At 46.9% G+C, this 19,320-nt stretch overlaps 1 protein-coding gene across 18 annotated transcripts in view; it reads left to right on the forward strand.

Moving 5' to 3' along the window:
• EXTL3 (exostosin like glycosyltransferase 3) overlaps positions 1–19,320 on the forward strand; it is a 103,877-nt gene that overhangs the window by 22,805 nt on the left and 61,752 nt on the right. For 12 of the 18 annotated variants that reach the window (XM_085542283.1, XM_085542288.1, XM_015859679.3 and 9 more), the window contains one exon: positions 7,574–7,640. The exons of 2 other annotated variants lie outside the window; for them this stretch is intronic. The gene's annotated coding sequence lies outside the window, so the exon portion shown is untranslated. Of the gene's footprint in view, positions 1–4,015; positions 4,175–7,573; positions 7,641–17,779; positions 17,969–19,320 lie in introns of those variants that run through there. 4 more of the 18 variants (XM_015859680.3, XM_085542285.1, XM_015859688.3 and 1 more) reach the window with 3 other exon arrangements.

A 19,320-nucleotide genomic window follows, 5' to 3' on the forward strand; every position in this document is an offset into this window, starting at 1 on the left:
CCTGTCCTCATAGAGGAGGTGCTCCAGCCCCCTGATCATCTTCGTGGCCCTCCTCTGGACCATAGACAGTCTTGGTTTTCAACAGAAACTGGGAAAAAAGATGGGATGTCTTTACTCACGCAGAGCATTGCCCCCAGGAAAGCTGGTTGTTCCTCATGAGGTTTGGAAGGCTGAGCTCAGGTCCTGCTTTTCCCTCATCTTCTATTTGGGCCAACATGAGGAATCCAGCTAAAAGAATTCTGTGCTTACAAAGCGGTGAGTTTTTGTCCTCCAGATCCCAAGCAGCGTGTCCTGTTGTCTCTCATCCTCTGCTAAATCCGCTCTTGTGGGCACGATGCGCTGATTTGAAATAAATTCTAGTCCTTGCTAAATATCTGTCAAATATTGACTTAGTCTGTGGTGTGAGCTGACTAAGCTGAAGTTAATGGTGTAATTTGTGCTTGTTTTGCATGTGCGTATAGGCAGCTTCAATGCGGATGAGCAGGAGTGGAAATGAAGATGTTGCCTTGAATCTATTTCAAGGGGTGGAAAGAGGAGCCTGAGGCCTCCAGCGTCAGTAATGGAAGTAGAGAGGTTGCTAGTAAAGGTGTTGTGTGAGGGTGATTAAAAAACCTATCTTCCTAATGAATGAGGCCATGAGACAAAATAGAGGAGAGGCTGTTAATTGTGTGCTATTACAGATGTCTTGAAATGATCTCCTGCACTCTGGTTGGTCGCCATACCCCTGGGATAATCTTTCTTAATCTGCTGAAAATGAGATTGAAAAAACAAGAGACTGGTTGGGATTTCTGTGTATGTCAGCAGACGCAGTGCAGGTATCCGCTGGTTTCATTTATTTTGTGGAAGATAAGAAGATCCAGAAGGGCTCCAAGGCCTCTCCTGCCCATGGGCGTTCCCCAGGTTCTGGAACAGCTCTATGGACAGTGGCCTTTCATTCTAAAACAAGCTGTCCTTGGCACATGCTCTTTGAGATACGGGCTTGGATCCTCCATAGGCCAGTGCAGAGAAGATACTTGTCAGCCATGAGGCGGGCTGGGATCTGCCTGCCTGAAGCTGAAGCCTGAAGATGAAGCATCAGTTGGCAAATGGCTGCAGGACTGCCAGGAACCTTCCCAATGCTTTCAAAGGTGCGTGGCTTTTCAAGCCTTTTCAAGCCTTGCTGAAGGGGCCCTATATGGCACAGCGCACTTCACTGGCCCAGTTGTACACAGTCCTGATGTCTGGCTAGTGTTACTCAGCCAGCTGCTTCTCAGTTCTTTCTCATAATGGAACACAGAATATCTGAAGTTGGAAGGCATCCATGAGGATCCTCAAGTCCAGTGATAATGCCATGGCTTAGGGGAAGTTTAGGTTAGATGTAGGGGAGATTTAAGTTAGATATTAGGAAGTTCTTCACCCAGAGAGTGGTGACGCGCTGGAACAGGTTGCCCAAGGAGGCTGTGGATGCCCCATCCCTGCAGGCATTCAAGGCCAGGCTGGATGTGGCTCTGGGCAGCCTGGGCTGCTGGTTGGTGACCCTGCACACAGCAGGGGGTTGGAACCAGATGGTCATTGTGGTCCTTTTCAACCCAGGCCATTCTGTGGTTCTGTGATTCTATGACTTGAAGCAGCACTTAAATGGCTGAAGAGTGTTTTGGAGATAGGTGTTGTGAATATGGATTAAATGAAGCTGTTTATTATTAATGTTGCATTTCAAGCCTCGCTGTCTGTGCTAGCAGTATTCAAGTCTTCCTGGCTTCTCATGGCATGTGATGAAGTGCTTGCTGCCTGTCTGCCTGTGATCCTCACTGTGGTCGATGGGGACTCATTCATCTGCCAGGCACTGGCTGCTGGCACACACATTTGTCACCTGTGGCCACTCTCCTCACTGCACCCCGAGTTTTGCTCATTGGAGGCGAGCACTGCTCAGCATCACAAGTGAGCTCTCTGCCTGAGTGCCCATTTCAGGCAGCTGCACGAGGTTCAGCAGCTTTGCCACCGTCAGACAGATCTCTAGATAATCCAGCAAATCTCTTCATTACGAGGGTGGGAAATAATGTGCTTTGATTTACAGATGTTGCCGTACAAAAAGTGCTTATGTGCAGTCTCTGAATGGCAGTATCTGGGTGTGTTTGGCATCCTTAATTTGAGTACTTCCCTTTTCTGAACACAGCCTGCATTTCTGTGCACTCTTCTGGACAGAGCCCTCGTTGCATCTGTAATGTGAATGGCCATTTACAGACCAGCAGATGATGGATAATTTTTCAGCAGTGTTTCAGGCCAACTTGAGGGATTTCTCTGGGTGAAGAGTCCTTGGGAAGAAACACAAAACAAGCACTTCATCTCTATGCTGGCTGTATGGTCAGCTGGATCGGTAAATGATTGCATTGAAACTATTGGCAGCAAAGCTTAAATATAACCGTGGTGTGCTGTGTAGGTAAGCCACGCTTTTGCTGGGACAAGTGCAGGGAGGGAGAGAAACGATGATGGAGTAGGAAGGCTCTTGCAGGCTGAGCCTGGTTTGAAGAGCTAATGAACTTAGGGTATTAGTTTCTTTACTGTTTAAGATGAGGAGGGCATTTGAATGGGAGGCATTTAGGTCTTTTGTACAGATGTAGCTGTCTGTAGCTAAGCTGTTTCTTTTCTTTCCCTGAGCTCTGCTTTATAGTCAATGGAGAAAAGCAGCCGTTTGTGCAGGACAATTCATCTTGTCCTAAGTAGACATCTTGAACCAATCAAGTTTTATGTGCCCTAGAAGTGCCTGCTTCTTTTGCCAGCTATAGAGAGCCAGATCAGCTCGTTCACATGCAGCAGTAATTGTTCATGGCCAACCACATCGCACTGAATGAGAAGTGACGTGCACAAGGCCGGGATGGGAAGCTGGAGAGGCTGTGTGAGCTGTTCTGAGCTGCAGCTTCCCCCCTTTGGAAATAACAAAGAGGTGATGTGATGGCTGGATCCAGCTGTGCTGGATGGTGGCAGGTGGGGCTGTATCTTCCCATTTCAAGGAGGATCATGGTACAATGATAGATTGCTGTGAGGAAGTTCAAGGGTTTTTCCCCCAGTCTCCTGATCCTGGAAAGATGGACTGGTTTGCCCAGCTAGGAATGATCCAGCTGGATGGGGAGGTGTCTTTGGATTGCTTAGAAATGGACTTGTACTATCACAGGAGGAAGGGGACGCCATGAAGGGCTTTTCCCAGTGATTTTTGTATCTCTGCTCAGATGTTACTGGAGGAAATCACGCTGCAAATGTTTTAACTCTCTGATTTGAGCTGAGACCGTACAAAGCAAACCCTGTGAGCCTGCAAGGGGGGTTTTGTTACAGGAATCAGGCTTATTGTCAGCTGCGGTGTTCAGACCCTTGGGAAATGGTGACCATTGTCTGAGCTATTATTGCTTAATAAAAGCTTTGCATTTGCTCATTCAGAGGCTCAGAAATCTGCTTCTCTGCTTTCAAAAATAACTCGGTGTGAGCCACAATTGGGAGCATTCGGAGGAAATAAAGCCTTCCTTGAGGTGCTTCTACCAGTCAGCAGAGAGTGACCGTGTCCGAGTTGTGCTTCATTCCCTGGATGAAATGTGGTGAGACCTTGCTTCTGTCCTGCCTGGGGTTGGTTTGCAGCAGCATTGGAGGATTTGCTGGGGAGCCCTGATGCTGGGACAGGTGACAGCAGTGGAAGCCTCCTGCTGGTGGCTGGGTGTCTGCAGGTGATGGGACAGCTGCAACTGGTGCCTTTGGCTTTGAGGCTGCCCCAAGAGGCAAAATCCTGTGCCACGTGGGCACCAAAGGATGTGCAGCACTTAGGGCACCCATTGTGTGGGAATAGTTACATTGCTTGTTTCTTACGCTCTGGTTTTGAAGAGGAGGAAGAACGTATCCAGGCCCAGAATATAAGTGCCCCCCCTTCTCTTTTTTTTATTTAACTCTTGTTTTTTTTTCTTTTTACCACTGGCGTCTAAATACATCCAATAAAAACGCAGCCTGGGGCTCTTTAATGAGGCAATAAGTCATTGCTGCTCCTTCTCTTTTGCAGAAGAAACCACCTCACACACTGGTTTCTCTTTGTGTGAACTCCTGCTTTGCATTTCCACCCATTCATCGTAGCGTGAAGCCTCGCACAAAAGGCAGCAAGAAAAGACTCTGCTGCAAAGCTGAACTCTTGCAAAGGGAAGCGGCGAGTCCATGGGTCGGGGTGAGCGTCTCTGAGTTTTGAACCTTTAATTTCTGGGAGGAAATGGCTCCAGGAACAGCTCTGCTTTTCAAGCGCGCTGCTGTAGCAAATGGGCCGCGGTTGTGGTTTGGTTTGACAGCTGAAGTCAGGAGCTGCCTGTGAAATCAGATGATGGTGGTGGCTGTGCGTGAAATCTCGGGTGGCTGAGCAGCGCTGTCCTCGATGCACCGTGCTCCTGGAGCTGCATTCCCTCAGTGGCTGTGCCTGCTGGCTGCACAGTGCTGCTGCTTTCACCAGGACATCTGTTGCAGGGGTGGGCTGTGGTCTGCAGCACTAAGGTGTGTGAATGGGGGAAGAAGAGATGCGTTTATTTCGGAAGGGCTCTTTCCCTTTTTATTTATTTTTTCCTATTTTTCCTATTCCCCCCCAGCTCGCAGTTGGCACGTGGCAACCTCCTGGGGTTCAACAAAGCCAAGTGCAGAGTCTGCGTATGAAGTCACAGCAGCCCCTGCTATCAATACGAGCTGGGGGTGTAAGGATAGAGAGCAGCCTTGTTGGAAAGGACCTGGGGGTAATGATGGATGGCAGCTGGCTTATGAGCCAGCACTGTGCCCTGGCTGCCCACAATGCCTGCAGTATCCTGGGCTGCATCTAAAGAAGCGTGGCCAGCAGGGCAATGGGGTGATCCTGCCATTCTGTACAGTTCTAGCGAGGCCTGACCTGGATTGCTGCATCCAGATGTGGAGTCCTGAGTACAGGAGAGACACGGAGCTGTTGGAGTGTATCCAGAGGATGGGCCACAAAAATGATCCGTGGAATGGGATGCCTTTTATAGTTTGCAGCCTGGAGAAGAGAAGGCTGTGAGGTGACCTGAGAGCAGCTTTTTGGTACCTGAGAGGGGGTTGTAGGAAAGGAAGGGACAGGCTCTATCAGGGTCTGTTGTGATAGGACAAGGGGAAATAGTTTCAAGCTGAAAGAGAGGAGATTTAGGTTGGATTTAAGGACGAAGATTTTTACAATAGGGGTGGTGAGGCACCGGCCCATGTTGCCCATAGAGGGGGTGGGTGCCTGGTCCCCTGCAGACAGCCAAGGTCAGGCTGGACGGGGCTGTGAGCTGACCCTGCTCATCGCTGGCAGTGGCACAAGATGGTTTTTAGGTGTTCTTTTTAACCCAGACAATTCTGAGATGAGTCTGAGTTGCCCTCAATGGGGTGACAAGCCATAAGCTGGGGCTCCTTTTTCCAAAGCTGGATTGGGAAGCTCTGCTCCTTCTCCATGGCTTTGGAGCAAGAGGAGGAGGGAGCCTTTGCAGCTCTGTGCTGTGATGGAGGACTGAAAGTCTGTGTCGTGTTTTAGTGCAGAATACAATGGGTCTGTGAGTAATTGTTTCACCACGAGCTGTGTCAAAGCAGCTGTGGAAGAAGAGGAGCTGACTGAGCTTTCAGAGATGCCAATCTTCATGAGAAGCTTCTGGGGGCCGGCAGGCAGTGCTGGGGTTTGGAATGTAATACCTCTTTTGATGGGCAGTCAAACCCCAGCAGTCAGATAGAGCTGGGCCGCGCATTTACAGACTGTGCGTTCATTTGTTCGTGCTCATTGAGGCCCGTGGATAAATCATTAACTGCAATAGTAGAGCAGAAGCCAGGTGCCCGCTGAGCCGCTTTCTCTCTCCGCTCCCCAGCGCTGTGTTTCCTCTGGCTGCCTAATCCACAAAATCCAGCTGTTTGCAGAAGCGGCCTCTCAGTTATTAACGTTAATTAGCCAAGTTCTGCTCTACGAATATCCCTGCGATACGCTCTTCCAAAACATACAAAGCACTAAGCCCGTGTAACGAGCACGTCTGGAGCCATCGCTAATTGGCTGCATCCCTCTGAGGACACATCCACCTCTTGGGAATGGGAGCTTTGCTGTTGTGCTGCTGGGAGCTGCTCCCCTCTGGGCCCTCTCACAGACCTTTGCAGTAGTTGTGTTGTTAGATTTCTGGCCTTCGCTTTAATCATTAGTTTCTCTTCTGTGCGTTCTGCTTAATAACCAGCTCCGTTCTTAATGTTATTTATTACCGCATTTGTCATTAGTGCGTTATTGTAATCAGCGCAGACGAAGCGCCGTGTTTGATCTATCCTCCAGGTGGGGGGTTGTGATTTAAGTGCTCTTCTGAAAAGCTTTTATGCCATGAGAGAGGCTCTAAATCTCTGCCTCCCAATCCCCATCCCACAGCACCACCTCCTCCTTCCAGCTCTGTGCCAAGGAGAGTCACTTCCCCTGCAAACAGTGCTCTGTGCTCTGTAGGTAACAGCAGGGCTGCAAAGGAGAATCGACTTAGGCTTGAGTTTTCATGTCTGTTTGGGTTGAAGAAGCAGGTGTTGTGTATGTACGATAAGGAGGGCTGTTCTCCAAGTACATGCTTTGTCCTTAATGTAAAACGTTTGGTCTCATCCAGTAAACTCGTGGTTTTGCCATTTGATTATAATTTGCATTTAGATTGGCTGCCTGAAGGGGAGATGGGGCTGAGTCCTGTGCAGGTCTGACTGAGAGTAATGGCATTTACATAAAAACCATTAGCTCTGTTATTGAGAAACATGAAAAACACCCATTTGGAGTAATTTTCTGATGAGGAGTTTTTAATATAAGCACACAATAGTGCAACATTAGTCCCTCTCCTGCCCCTCATCCCTCCTCACTGACCCCTTGTTGTTTTAAGTTTGGATTGAGATTTTATTGGCAGGGAGATGAGGAGGTTCCTATTTTCCTATTCCATTCCTGTGAAGTCATCTCTGTGCATGGTAGGGAATTATTGAATGCCCATCTTAAGAGGGGTCGATTAATTGAATGTGGATTTAATGTCTCTCTGAAGCACACTTGGTGTGTGAGTGATGTATATTAACGCATATGGCTAGTGATGCGTTTTGCTTTTCTTTGTATCAGAACACCACACCATGGGTAATCTGCTTAATCACAGTGGGGTTAAGCAGCAGTTGAGCAGCTCCTTATTACAGGGGTAAAGTTTGTTGAACCACCGTGTCTGTGTGTGCTGGATCACAGCCCTTCTGATCCTTCTGGGTTGCATCTTGCAAAGGGAATTCTTATTTCCCCATGTAATAGGCAGAGCACACGTGTGATGGTGCTTTTGGTGGTCAATGTGTGTCACAAACAGATGTGGTTCTCTGTAGCAACCAAACTTTGTACCTTTGGTGCTGCTCTATTAAATAAATACCTTGCTTTACGCTAGGATGAGGCTGGGCCTTGTTGAGAGCCTCTGGAGGCAAGCAGTGCCACAGCTGATTTCAGGCATTGCAGCAGTGCCCTGGGCTGTGCCAGCATCTGTAATGTTACAGAGGGTCTGCATGGCTTTCCTCAGCTAATCTACTTCTTGGATCTGTCACTTTGTTTGTACTTAGAGCTTTTTTTCCTCTGTGATAGGATCCAGGTGAATGAGTGGACAGCTGGCTGCAGAGGAGAGACAGATTCTGTTTGATCACCTTCTCCAGTAAGTACCCTTATGTTTCTAGGATGGGACTTATATTGCCTACTGCTGTGACGCTGTGTGATGTCTTCAGGATGACTTCACTGGAGAGGAGCATTAACTCTGCTTATTTGGACAACACTGCCATAGAAATACCAACTCCTTTGGCTTAACTCTTGTTTTGCTTTGGGAGAAGCGGTAATTAATGGGTCTAGCTCCTTTTATCCCAAGTGCTACATTCTGCCCGTGCCCCTCTTCCAGCAGAACAAAGAGCCAATACGGTTGTGCCTTGTACCTGTTGGAGGCTGTGGGAAATCTATGCTGAAGGCGTTGCCACATAATTTAATCATGTGTCATGTGTGGTTTCCTGTGCTGCAGAGCAGAAGAGGCCCTGGGGTCAGGAGAGCAACAGTTCACCTGCTCTGTTCCAGCCTTGCTGAACTCAATGAGGAGGGAGGATGAGGAACCTGCTCAGATGCAGGGGTTACTCTTAGAGGCATGCTGTGAAATCAGTTAAATGAGGCTTGGCTTGACTTATGGGATGGAAAGAGTATGAAGAAAGCACTGGAGAGTGTTGCCTAGAATGGGGTGAGGATGTTTTTTGTTTGTTTGTTTTTTTCTCTCTGGAAGTAAAGGAGAAAATTCATATTTCATGGGGACTTTTTACACATTAAAATATCTTGCACACGCGCTAATGGGCTGGAGTAACAAGCCTGTGCTTTATGAGGTGTCTACAAATAGTGTTAAACTTGTCACTGTGAGGGACTTCAGTTAATACATACTGGTTAAGTGGAACGTCTTGGCCCATCTGGTGCATAGCCAGGCTGAAGGAGTTAACTGCCTCCTGTAGGCATCTGCAGGCTGACCTCAGCTTTGGGATGTAAAATGCAGGCACAGACACAGCAGGTGAGCGTGGGAGCTGCGATGGCTGAGACGGCTGCGCAGTTAATTGCATTCTAATGACCCTGGCAGGCCTCTCACCTCAGGATAACATGAGGAATTTCAGAACTGAAGGTGTTCATGAACCAAAGACAAGGGGAAACTGGATGGACAGGTCTAATCCTGAGCGTGTTTAGAGTCAAATCTGCTGACTTCAGTAGCTAAAATGAGTCAATATCATTGAATTCTCTTTCTCCTTGCGTATCGTAAAGAGAGCACTGTAAGTTGTAGCCTGACAGCTGTGCAATTTGCACAAGGCCACAAGGCTTCCCCAGGGCATGATTTGGCTGCAGAACACTTAGACAGTGCTGTGTGTGGCAGGCTCAGCACTGACCTTCAGAACCAGGTATGCTATTGTGGGCCTGATGAAGAACAGAAGTAGGGGACAAAGGTTTGAGGCCTAAAGTCCCTTTGTAGGGCAGAAGATTGTGATTAAAGCAAGAAGTCTGCATATGTGAATTCAGATCAGCAGGAGGTGGCAGAGGGGTGGAACAGAGGAGATGTTGGAAGCAAGTTCTGTCTTTGATTGCCATAGATCGGAATGGGAAAAGAAACTGTTTCATAGAAGTCCTTAACAAGTCATCGTTTCTTAAGACTGTACCCTAAATGTCTAAATATCTGGGCTGGGGTTGTAGTATTAGGAAGCTTCTCTTCAAGCATCGCATGAGGCTTCGTGACTTGGCAGGAAAGCTACATGCTGGGGGAGGCTGTATTGCAGGGCTCATGCTTTAAATGGATGTGGTTGATGCTTCCAGTATTCCAGACTGACAGATCCAAAGCTGATTCAGCTGTCCTCATTACGGGTGATGTTCAGTGACTTTGACCTCTTGGCTGCTCTTCTGCCTTCTCCTTCTGACAAGAAATCTGGTCGTGGTGCATATCTAGGTTTTCCTCTCTTGAATGTTCTTGAAATCCTACTTGTTAGAAGCCTGAAAGAGCCATTTGGTTTGGGACTCGGGCCTTTAGTTTCAGTGCTGTGTTTATAACCCTGGAAAAGAGGCCAGGAATGTTGTGTGCTCCACATAATAATAAGCCATAGATATGTGGTTGTTTTTTTTTTTTCTAAAAGGCAGAAATTTGTGCCTAATGTAAAGTCTGTATCAGAAAAGCTATGAATAAACCTGATGCATTCCAGTGCACTGAGTCACTAGGACAATATGGTATTTAACAAAGAGCCCTGGCAGATATTGTGTGCCTTTGTGCCGATGCTGTCAGCCGGGATATGTGACGTATCTTTGTATCCTGCAGCAATTTCAGGAAACTAAATGGCTGTTTGCATGCACCACCTCTTCTAAATGGGGACACAAAGTGCTTCGGATGTTAAAGCTTCTCCCACCCTCCATTGGTTAAGAGGGGAAGTTGGATCAAAAAAAGGAGAGTAGTTCTTATCTGGCAAAACACAGAACTGTGTCATCTAACAGGTATTAATCCTGCCAGGGAGAGACACGCTCCTCCATCCCCTGTGCTTTGCATAAGCGCTGTTTATTTTATTAGCGCTGTGACTTCCCCAAAGTAAAACTGAAATACAACACGATTAAACTCTTAGCGTTGTAGTCCCACGTCTGCGATGATGGTCTGCAAACTGACGTGCCTGGGGCTGAGCCAGCTCTGTGGTTTTGTATTTCAGCCCTGACTCACATGTATGGCTTTTGTGCTACTCTACGGTGAATCACAGCTCCCTCGAGTGTGGTTAAGGTCCTGCCCTGTGGTCAGGCTGAGAAGCCAGGTTCTCAAGTCACAGTTTTCTTCCTCAGCACTGAGTCACAGCTCTGTGACTGATCTAGTGAAGTGTTTCCCTGTGTTCAGTGTGAATCTCCACGGCCTTGGGCACCTTGTACATCCCTTGGACAGGGGATGTACATGGCACGAGGAGCAGGAGAGATGCGTATAGAAGCCGTGGGATGATCAGGACTCTGTCACTACTCAAAGTGTTCCAGTGATGGACCCTCAGCCTGAGATTTTACATTCTTTCCTCTCCCTCTTCTTGTATATACCAGTTCTTTCTCATTGTTCTTTATACATATGTGAAGTTACATGCAGCTGGCTCACTAACCTTCAGGCAGCCTACAGTGACAATTTCAGGTATAGTTTAGTAAGATAGTAAATGGAGAGTAATATTTAATGTGGTTAGGATCCAAACAGCCAAATAACTGTTTCTCTTGTAGGGTTCAATGTTATTTTTGGCTAGGAAGTCCTTACAGGGTGCAAGTGTGCCAGACATCCATCTCTACAACAGATCAGCTCTTCCTGGACAGCACTGGAACACTCTATTTGTCCTGGTATAGTACAGTGGCTGAATAACATGGCCAGCATGGCAAGGGCTTGTAACATGCTGAGTTTGCACAGGAAAAAAGCTCACGATGGAGCCACTCCATATAGTTTTAGTCCTCATTCTGCTTGGAGCGAAGGACAGTTTGGTGTGCTTGCTGGGATCCCTGCTCTGAATGGGGAGCTCGAGGAAACTGACTTACACCATCACCCAATTTCTTTTTCGTTTAATACAGCCGCTGAACTTTGGGCTTGAGGCTGCATGGGACAATGCTGTAATGGTGGAGTGGTAACAGGGAGCCTTTGTGCCACATTGACAAAGCCAGCTGTATGTGCTGAAGTGCTTCTGCTTGCTAAGCCTGGAATATCAGTCCCAGTTCTGTTCTCCTCCCTTTCCCTGCAGGAATTGGTTTGTACTTAGGTAGAATAAATCACTGTTTGTGTGTTTATTTCTTTTCTGCTTACAGTTCTCATTGAATCCCACAGTGGGTAAGAGAGGGAGAGCTCAAGTCAGGCTAAAATCATCATGTTATGAACAAATTTGCAGTTCTCCATCCTTCCTATCCTCTTGGCATTAGGTTTTCTTCCCCCAGCATTAAAGCACAATGCTCAGCTCTTCCTCAGTTGTCTTCTTCAGGCTGTTCCCTGGGCTGAGCTGCTCCTGGGGCAGTGTCTGAGCAGGTTCTCCAGCCATATTTGCCGTGCTGTCTCTGCTACAGCTGTGCAGGGATGGTCTCATAGAGAAGAAATGAAGTATGTGAGCATGGATAAATGTGGGATGACACGAGGCTTTCCCTGCAAACTGAAGAATACCTTGGCTCCAGCCTTCATCCTGACCAGGTAAATCAGTCCAGATTACCTCCAGATTTGCCAGAGGGATGTTATGTGTGGGTAATAGATGATCTTGAATGCTGTATGGAGGCCAAGGAGCTGACCCAGCAGTGATCCTCCTTGTAGCTGCTTTGCTTTGCTCTCTTGTCTTCCATAAAGCCCCACAGGAACCGTAGCAGCGACGTATGGTTCTTTGGCTTCCCTCAGTGCCTCCTGAGTGCAATATTACTCATGTATCCAAGACTGATTGGAAGTAATTGAGGTATGTCTGGACTTTGGCACCTGGGATTGGAGCGGTGTTGCAGACTGTTAACAAGACTAGAAAGTACAAAACCTGAAAACAGACCATAACTTGCCTGTGATAGGAGAATGTTCCAGTGGTTATTTAATAACAAAGCTATTTCAGAGTGGTTAAAAAAGTATTAAAGGGGCTCTCCAGGGGTCTCACATTACTATAGGAACAACTGGGAGGCAGGGAACAAGTTAAATAATGTTTGCCAGTGGTACTAATTTGCTTCTGCGAGTAAAATCTATAGACAGCTGGAGGTAAACACTTCATGAATAGCCTCGGACTTGATGAAAGACTGAGCAGTGGAGTTTCAGTTTGGATAAAAGTACATCATCTCGTGTTGTCAGCTGGAGCCATTGCTGCACTGCGGGTTTGCAGGGAAGTTTGGAGCAAGGCCCTAGGAATGATTGGAGAAGCACGAGTGAAATCCTCCTTTTGTGTGACTGAGGATGTTTCCAGTGCAATTTGATCACAGAAGGCCTCAATATGAAAAGGATTTGCTTTGTGGAATTGTTCTGTCATTACTCAGCAGGGTAATTGACTTCTGATGAGGAAGAAAATAAAGCTGAATGTGTGTGTTTGAGGTTATAAAGTCCTCTTCAAAAGGCAGAGCTCTTAAACAGCGACAGCTCAGACAAGAACAGGATGCTTGTGACTCCTTTATGCCGGCGTTGATGGAACAGCTGTTGTTGTTTAAACTTGTTTCTCCTTTCTTCTTGCTCCTTCCTCCTCCTGTTGTAAATCAAAGGATGAAGAGTGGGAATAAATGTTGTTAGCTTATAAAAAGACAAGGTTATGAAATGTTTCACTTTTGGAAATGGTTTTGTCCTGTGAATCATAGAATGGCCTGGGTTAAAAAGGACCACAATGACCATCTGGTTCCAACCCCCTGCTGTGTGCAGGGTCACCAACCAGCAGCCCAGGCTGCCCAGAGCCACATCCAGCCTGGCCTTGAATGCCTGCAGGGATGGGGCATCCACAGCCTCCTTGGGCAACCTGTGCCAGTGCCTCACCACCCTTACTGTAAAGAAACTTCTCCTTACATTCAAACTAAATCTCTGCTCTTTTATTTTGAAATGATTTCCTTTCACCCCATCACAGCAGACTCTGCTAAGGACTCTGTGCCCTTCTTTCTTGTTGCCTCCCTTTACTGAAGTTTCATTTCTGTTTCTATGTGCAAGCTTCAGCCTGGACCTGTTTTAGACATTGCTGCAGGAAAAATTACCTGGAAACCTGAATCTTTAATAGTTGGCACTGAAGAGTCAGGTTATGACCCTGCCTGTTAGTGTTTCCACTTCTGAAAAGAGACAGGATGTGGGTGGCTGACCTGGAATGGGTTCAGCAGCATTGCACAGTGCCTCAACCCTCTGTGCAAACATCCAGCTGTGGCTGCTGCTCTGGATGATGCAGATCTTACAGGTGTACTTCAAGTCTTACAAGGGCACTCTCAGAATAGAGCTTTAAGTTGGGAGAAGTGGAAGATGAACGCTTTGCTGCTTTGAAACCGCCCCTTAGGAGGGGAAAATGCTCTTCTTCCCATTCCTCCTGAATCCTCTGCTTCATCTTGTGCTGATCTGGCTGCTCTCTTTCCCTGTAGATGGGTTTAGTGCCCTTTTAATTCTGCCTAGAGCCCTTACTGTGGGGCAGTGCAGAGCTGATGCCTTTGAGAGGGATAGTAAGCCTACTTTAGGTCTCTGGGGAACTAATTTATAGGATACTCTTGGGTTTGCCATTCAAGCGTGTCTTTGTTGCTGTACGCTTCTACCTTTGAGATGCAGTGAGGTGGTTCATCAGGTCTGCTGCTGGCTGTGGGACTGTAAGCACAGTTCTTGATCTGTCAGATTTTGCTCCTGGTTAACAGTGATAGGACGAGACATATTTGCCTCAAGTTGTGCCAGTGGAGGTTCAGGTTGGATATTAGGATATTATTTCTGCTCTCAAAGGGTGATGATGCAGTGGCACAGCTGCCCAGGGAGGTGGTGGGCTCACCGTCTGTTCCCAAACTGTGGGGATGTGGCACTGAGGGATATGAGCACTGGTGGGTTGGGGTTGGTGGTTGGCCCTGGTGATCTTAGAGGTCTTTTCCAACCCGAATGATTCTATAAATTGACAAAATATTTGTCCTGAAATCGGATGGTTCAGTAATTCTGGTCCAAGTTAGATTTTGTTATTCTTTCTCAGCACATTGTGGATTCAGCCCTCAACCTTTTGACAGAGGAACTTTTATATATTATTAGCAGTAGTTTTATTTTCCAAGTGACACCAACAGACTGGGATGTGTGGGAACAGAGTAACTTTGCTCTTGCCAGCACTGATAGCACTGATGTATTATTGTCTGAAGTTGGATTTTATTTCCATACAGCAAGAAGTCCTTGCATATTTAAAGTGTTTATAGCTGCATATTGTTTTTCAAACTATAGTAAGGAAAAAATAAAGGGACAGAGGTTGGCTTCTTGCTGCTGAAGCAGAATGTCTGAAATAGAAGCGTGTCTGCATCTACCACGAACATGGAGTTCACACGCTCTAGAAACCTCTTAAAGTGGAGCAAAGCCTGAATGGGAAAAGCTCTTTAAAAGCTCTGTGGGAAATCCCAGACCAACAGGGGGTAGATGGAAATATCAACAGGAGGAAGCAGCTATGTCTTCTGCCCACACAGCATAGAGTCTGTGCTCAGAGAGGCTTTCTGCTTGAGGAGAAGGTGAAGATGCAGAGTGGCTGAGGGAGGTGAGTGGTGAAACCCAACGCGTGATGCCGTCACTGAGTGGTACTCATGGGCAAATGGAGGCTGTGCTGCCTGAGATGGATGATAAGTGAATAGGCCGAGAGCAGTGTAGGTCACAACCTGTCAAGTGACTCTTGGAAGCAGTAATGAGCAGCAGCCCGAGCCCAGGTAAAGTCATCTTTAGTTTTTTTCCCTTTCCTCCTAAACCTGTGATCGTTCCTCTCCTCGGGCAACCTGTCCTTCACCACCATTAGCTTTGTCTCCGTTTTTTTCTACCTTCACAAACGGAACCACTTTAATGACAATTGATGTCTGCTCCTGTGGGGTGGAGAGCACTGTGGTGATATCAAAGCATTTATAATAGAATAGCTCGTCCTTGTGTTGGGAGGGGAATAATGGATGTGAGATACGGCTTTATAGTTAGAAAGCTATCTAAATTTAGAGTGCACTTGTGCATTGTAGCTGAACTGATACATTGTCAAGCCAGTGCTGCAAAAGAAGGTTCAGCTCCCAGCGTTGTGCTCCCACTGATCTTTTTGTGCTGCTGTGTGCCTGATTCCTCCCAGCCCAACTCCCCGAATCAGCTCACTGAGGACAGCCTGGAAGCAGGGGAAGACATCTCTTTTCTGCAGCAAGATGGCATTAGATCTGCTGAGCTACGATGCAAAACCACATCCTAAGTGAAGTCCCACATGTTAGTGTTTGAAAGGGATTTGCAGTTGTTCAGCTTCCTCTCACAGAATTGTTATGGTTGGAATAGGCCTCCAAAGTCACTAACGCCAACCCTCAGTCCATCACCACCACTGCCCACATCCCTCAGTGCCACATCTCCATGGATCTGCAACACCTACAGGGTTGGTGATCCCACCACCTCCCCATGAGAAGCGATGTGTGGGGCAACCATCAGAAAAGCAGTGCTTTTGTATTATGGTGCTTTCCCAAATCAGTTGACTCCCCTGGAAATGGTCATGTTCGCTTACAGCCACCTTGCTCCAAAAAACAGTGCAGGAATTGTGGGCAGGTTGTTTATGCAGCATATGCTCTGTGATGTGTTCTGTGCTAGAGCCAACTTGGAAAGAGAATGAAAAAAAAAAAGGTTTTTTTTGCTCGTTCTTGCTGGATACTTAATGGAGCTCATTGGCAGCAGAGTGTTCCCTCCCCAGGGATATTTCTAGAGTCATTAGGCTCAGTGAAGGATGATCTGGAAGAGTCTGCCTGTAAGAAACTGCTGCTTCTCTGAAGTGTGAAACGTTTCCTGGCTGTAGGAGCTGTCAGCCACCCCTGAGCAGCTGCAAAGAGATAACAGAGGAGCTGGGAAGGGCAGGCTGAGAGGTTAGTACCTGTCTGTGAATATATAATATATAGGGGCCAAAAATCCTTCAACTTAAGATAGTGCTGCACCTGCCAAGGGAGGTGGGCAGGAATTTGCTGCTGTATGTTGTGCTGCAGGGTCCTCACAGGGAGATGGATGTCCCAGCTGAGCCCCAAAGCCATAAGCATTCATTGGAAGGACCCCAGGACAGCAGCCAGGTACAGTCAGTGCAGCTGCATCACATTGCAGCGTGTTAAAATGGAGCAGCAGTTCTTGTCTGGAGGTGCCTTGGTTGGAAGGTGTCATCAAGGTGAGGTGTACTGCAAAGGAATAGATTTCTGCAGGACTTGTTTGCTGTGCAGCGGATGCATTTAATAATGTCACAGTATTTACTCATTTATTTAGAAGCCAATGGCATAGGTGAGATTTCAAGCCAAAAAACCATAAAAATAAAAGACACTGTCACTAAAAATGCAGTTGAGATGCATTATCTTAACTCCTGTGTTACCTCCGTCCTCAGTGAGCAGATTGGAGAAGCAGCAGAGAGCTGGATGGCGAAGGAAACAACCTTCAGCACGGGAAGAGCTGGTGTTGGGTCTGGGAGCAATGGTCATATCTGGGTTACCACAAAGGCAGGAGGTCCTCACCTCCTGTGCTGCAGGCAGGGAAACGTGTCTGGAATGATGCTGAACCTGAGTAAAATATTCTAGACGGTGAGACTGGATGGTTTGAATGGCAGCTCGTATCCCTGAGCTCCTATTTCTTGACAGGTATTTTAGTTGGAAGAATGCTTTGACTCTGTGTGCTCACCGCATAGTAAGCCCCATAGGTGCACTGGTAATTGCTGCTGAGCTGGTACGTACAAGGGATTTGAGATGGACTCTGCTTCACCTGGGCATTAGTTGTCTCTATAGCAAGAGCAAGACCTGTGTTTGTCTGGCCTGAGGGCAATGGGCATCACTCAGCAGCTGCTGCATGTGCAGCACTGTAAGGCACGTGGGGGCTTTATCAAGTGTTAAAGAAGAAATTAAAATGAAAACAAGGTTTTAAGCTATATATTTTACACTGTGCTCATTTCCCATCTTCTCCCAGGCTGTGCGTATGTTGAAATGAAATGTTTTAAAAGTAGTTGATTTTATGGCTTTTGCTATCTAAAGTCTTTGGATGTGCTCCACTTATTCTTGGGTTCCCTTTCCATTTGCATCATTAGATGCATTTCCATATGAGATACATATGTAATCAGCCGTCTGAAGGGCATTTTCAGATGGGGAAGAACTCCAAATATTCATATTCTCATGGTAAGACTGCAAGGCTGTGTATTTTAGTTCACACAGTGTGTTTATGCATATTCTTCCCGTCCCTGCAGATGTTCCCAGCTTCCCTTTATAGATCCCAAGCACTGACCCTTCTCTTGAATACAAAATTCTCCATGTCAGTTGAGCTAATAACTGCTTTGGGTTTTGTTAGATGTCAGCTCTATTCTGCAGAAGACGGGAATGTGGGTGTCTCGAATTCTTCATGCCTCTCCTTGATAAATATTTCACCAGCCTTTCTTCCTCCCTGCTCTCACTCAGGACACTGGATGACATTTGCACTAACAGCGTTTTGTTTTATCGTGCTGAAGAGCAGCGCATAGATATCAGCACATGGAATAGGCAGCTCCTTTGGATCGGTGGCAGTTGCTGTTGATGGCTAGGCATAAAGCCACCTTCAGATACTTGGTGTGCCGATACAACGCGTAATTAGAGGGAGGATGGATGAAACTTGTTTGCTGCTGGATTCACAGGCACTTGCCTGGGGCTCAGCGAGGAGGAACTCAGCCAAAGCTGAGGCTCCAGTCCCTGATTGGAGCATCGCGTGGGGGAGATGAGGAAGCATTCCTCCTCTAACAGCACAGCAGAGCTGCTGTGACGACAAGACTGGGCTGACAAGGATATTTTTCCCTCCCTGCTGTGGAGCTCTTGAACTGGTAACGCATGATCTGAGTGTAGGTGAGTGGCCTGAGAGCGTGGGATGGGCTGTGACCGTACGGCGGGTGGCTGGAAAGCAATGCTGGGAAGCAGCAGAATCACAAGGAATGGAGCAGAAGTGAGGGAGGCATTTCACAGCGGGAAGCCCTGTAGTCTCTCAAGGCTGAATCACTGTGATAAAGAAAACTCAAAGGAAGAGCAGTTGCTTGTTGTTGTTGTTGTTTTTAACAAATCATAAAGGGGCGGTATTGCTTTACAGCCCATCTGCAGTATTTGTGTTCACCTCTGCTGTTGATCTGCACAGCCAGAGCTGTCTTGTTACCTTGTGAAGTCAAGATTTCTGCTGGGGGAAAACAGAATCATCATCAGCTCTGCCCTGGCAATATGCTGGGGACAGCTGCTGGTCTGGGAAGGGTGATGTGCGCTTTTGATGCTGTGTGTATCTATGGGGCATTTCATAAGTAGAAAGAGCAGATACCTGATGTGAAAAGCACCAGAGATGTTCATTCCCTTCTGTACAAAATCAGGATAAATACTTCTTGATCTGCCAAAGTGGGCTGTGTGGATTTAATTAACGTTAGCAAAATGCTCGTGGATAGCATCTTTCATCTGAGCATGTAAAGGCAAAATATATTCTAGGCATTCTCACTCAGCTTTGCAATTACTCCTCCAGCTGTCGCGAGCTGTGCCAACAAAAACTACTCTCCTGTCATCAAGGGATTGTTGATGCCTTGTGACTTGTTTTGATTTTGGTGTTCTCTCCCCCAGCTCATTCTCCATGTTCTCTATGCAGAATACAGCATGCTCTCCGAATCTGGGGGAGAGAATAAAGCCTTTTCTGCCACAAACTACTTGTATCTCATGTCTTCCTTGCCCTCCTCCTCTGCTCTCTGCCCTTGGAGAGGATTTCTTTTTCTAATTATTAATTTTTATATTATCAAGTTCCTGTGATAGTTAATCTGGATAATTAAGACCTACAGCTTTGCTCTTCCAAACGCTAAGTTTATTGCTAGCAATACTTTATGAAGGTCGCCCTATAAAAGTCAGTGCTACTCAAATTTAGTTTATTTACGGCTTCCGAGAGAATAACATGAAGCCTATCAGGTTTTAGATTAAGAAATAAGAAGTTCAGCTCAGGTTTCGCCTCAGCTTCCTTGAAGGACCCCGAGCAGATGTAAAATGGGAAGAGCAGAATCATAGAATCGTGAATGTTGGAAAAGCCCACTAAGATAAAGTTCAATTCTCAACCCATCACCGTTGTGCTCGCTAAACCGTGTCCCTCCAATGGAGCACCTCCATTCCCAAATAGGTTCACTGCTGTTGGTCCTTCCTTTGGGACTGGGTCCTTGCGCAGCTTCTCCATCCAGCTGCGT

The sequence above is a fragment of the Coturnix japonica genome, chromosome 3 (assembly GCF_054131305.1).
Source record: "Coturnix japonica strain WE chromosome 3, WE-NBRP24, whole genome shotgun sequence".
Lineage (NCBI taxonomy): Eukaryota > Metazoa > Chordata > Aves > Galliformes > Phasianidae > Coturnix > Coturnix japonica.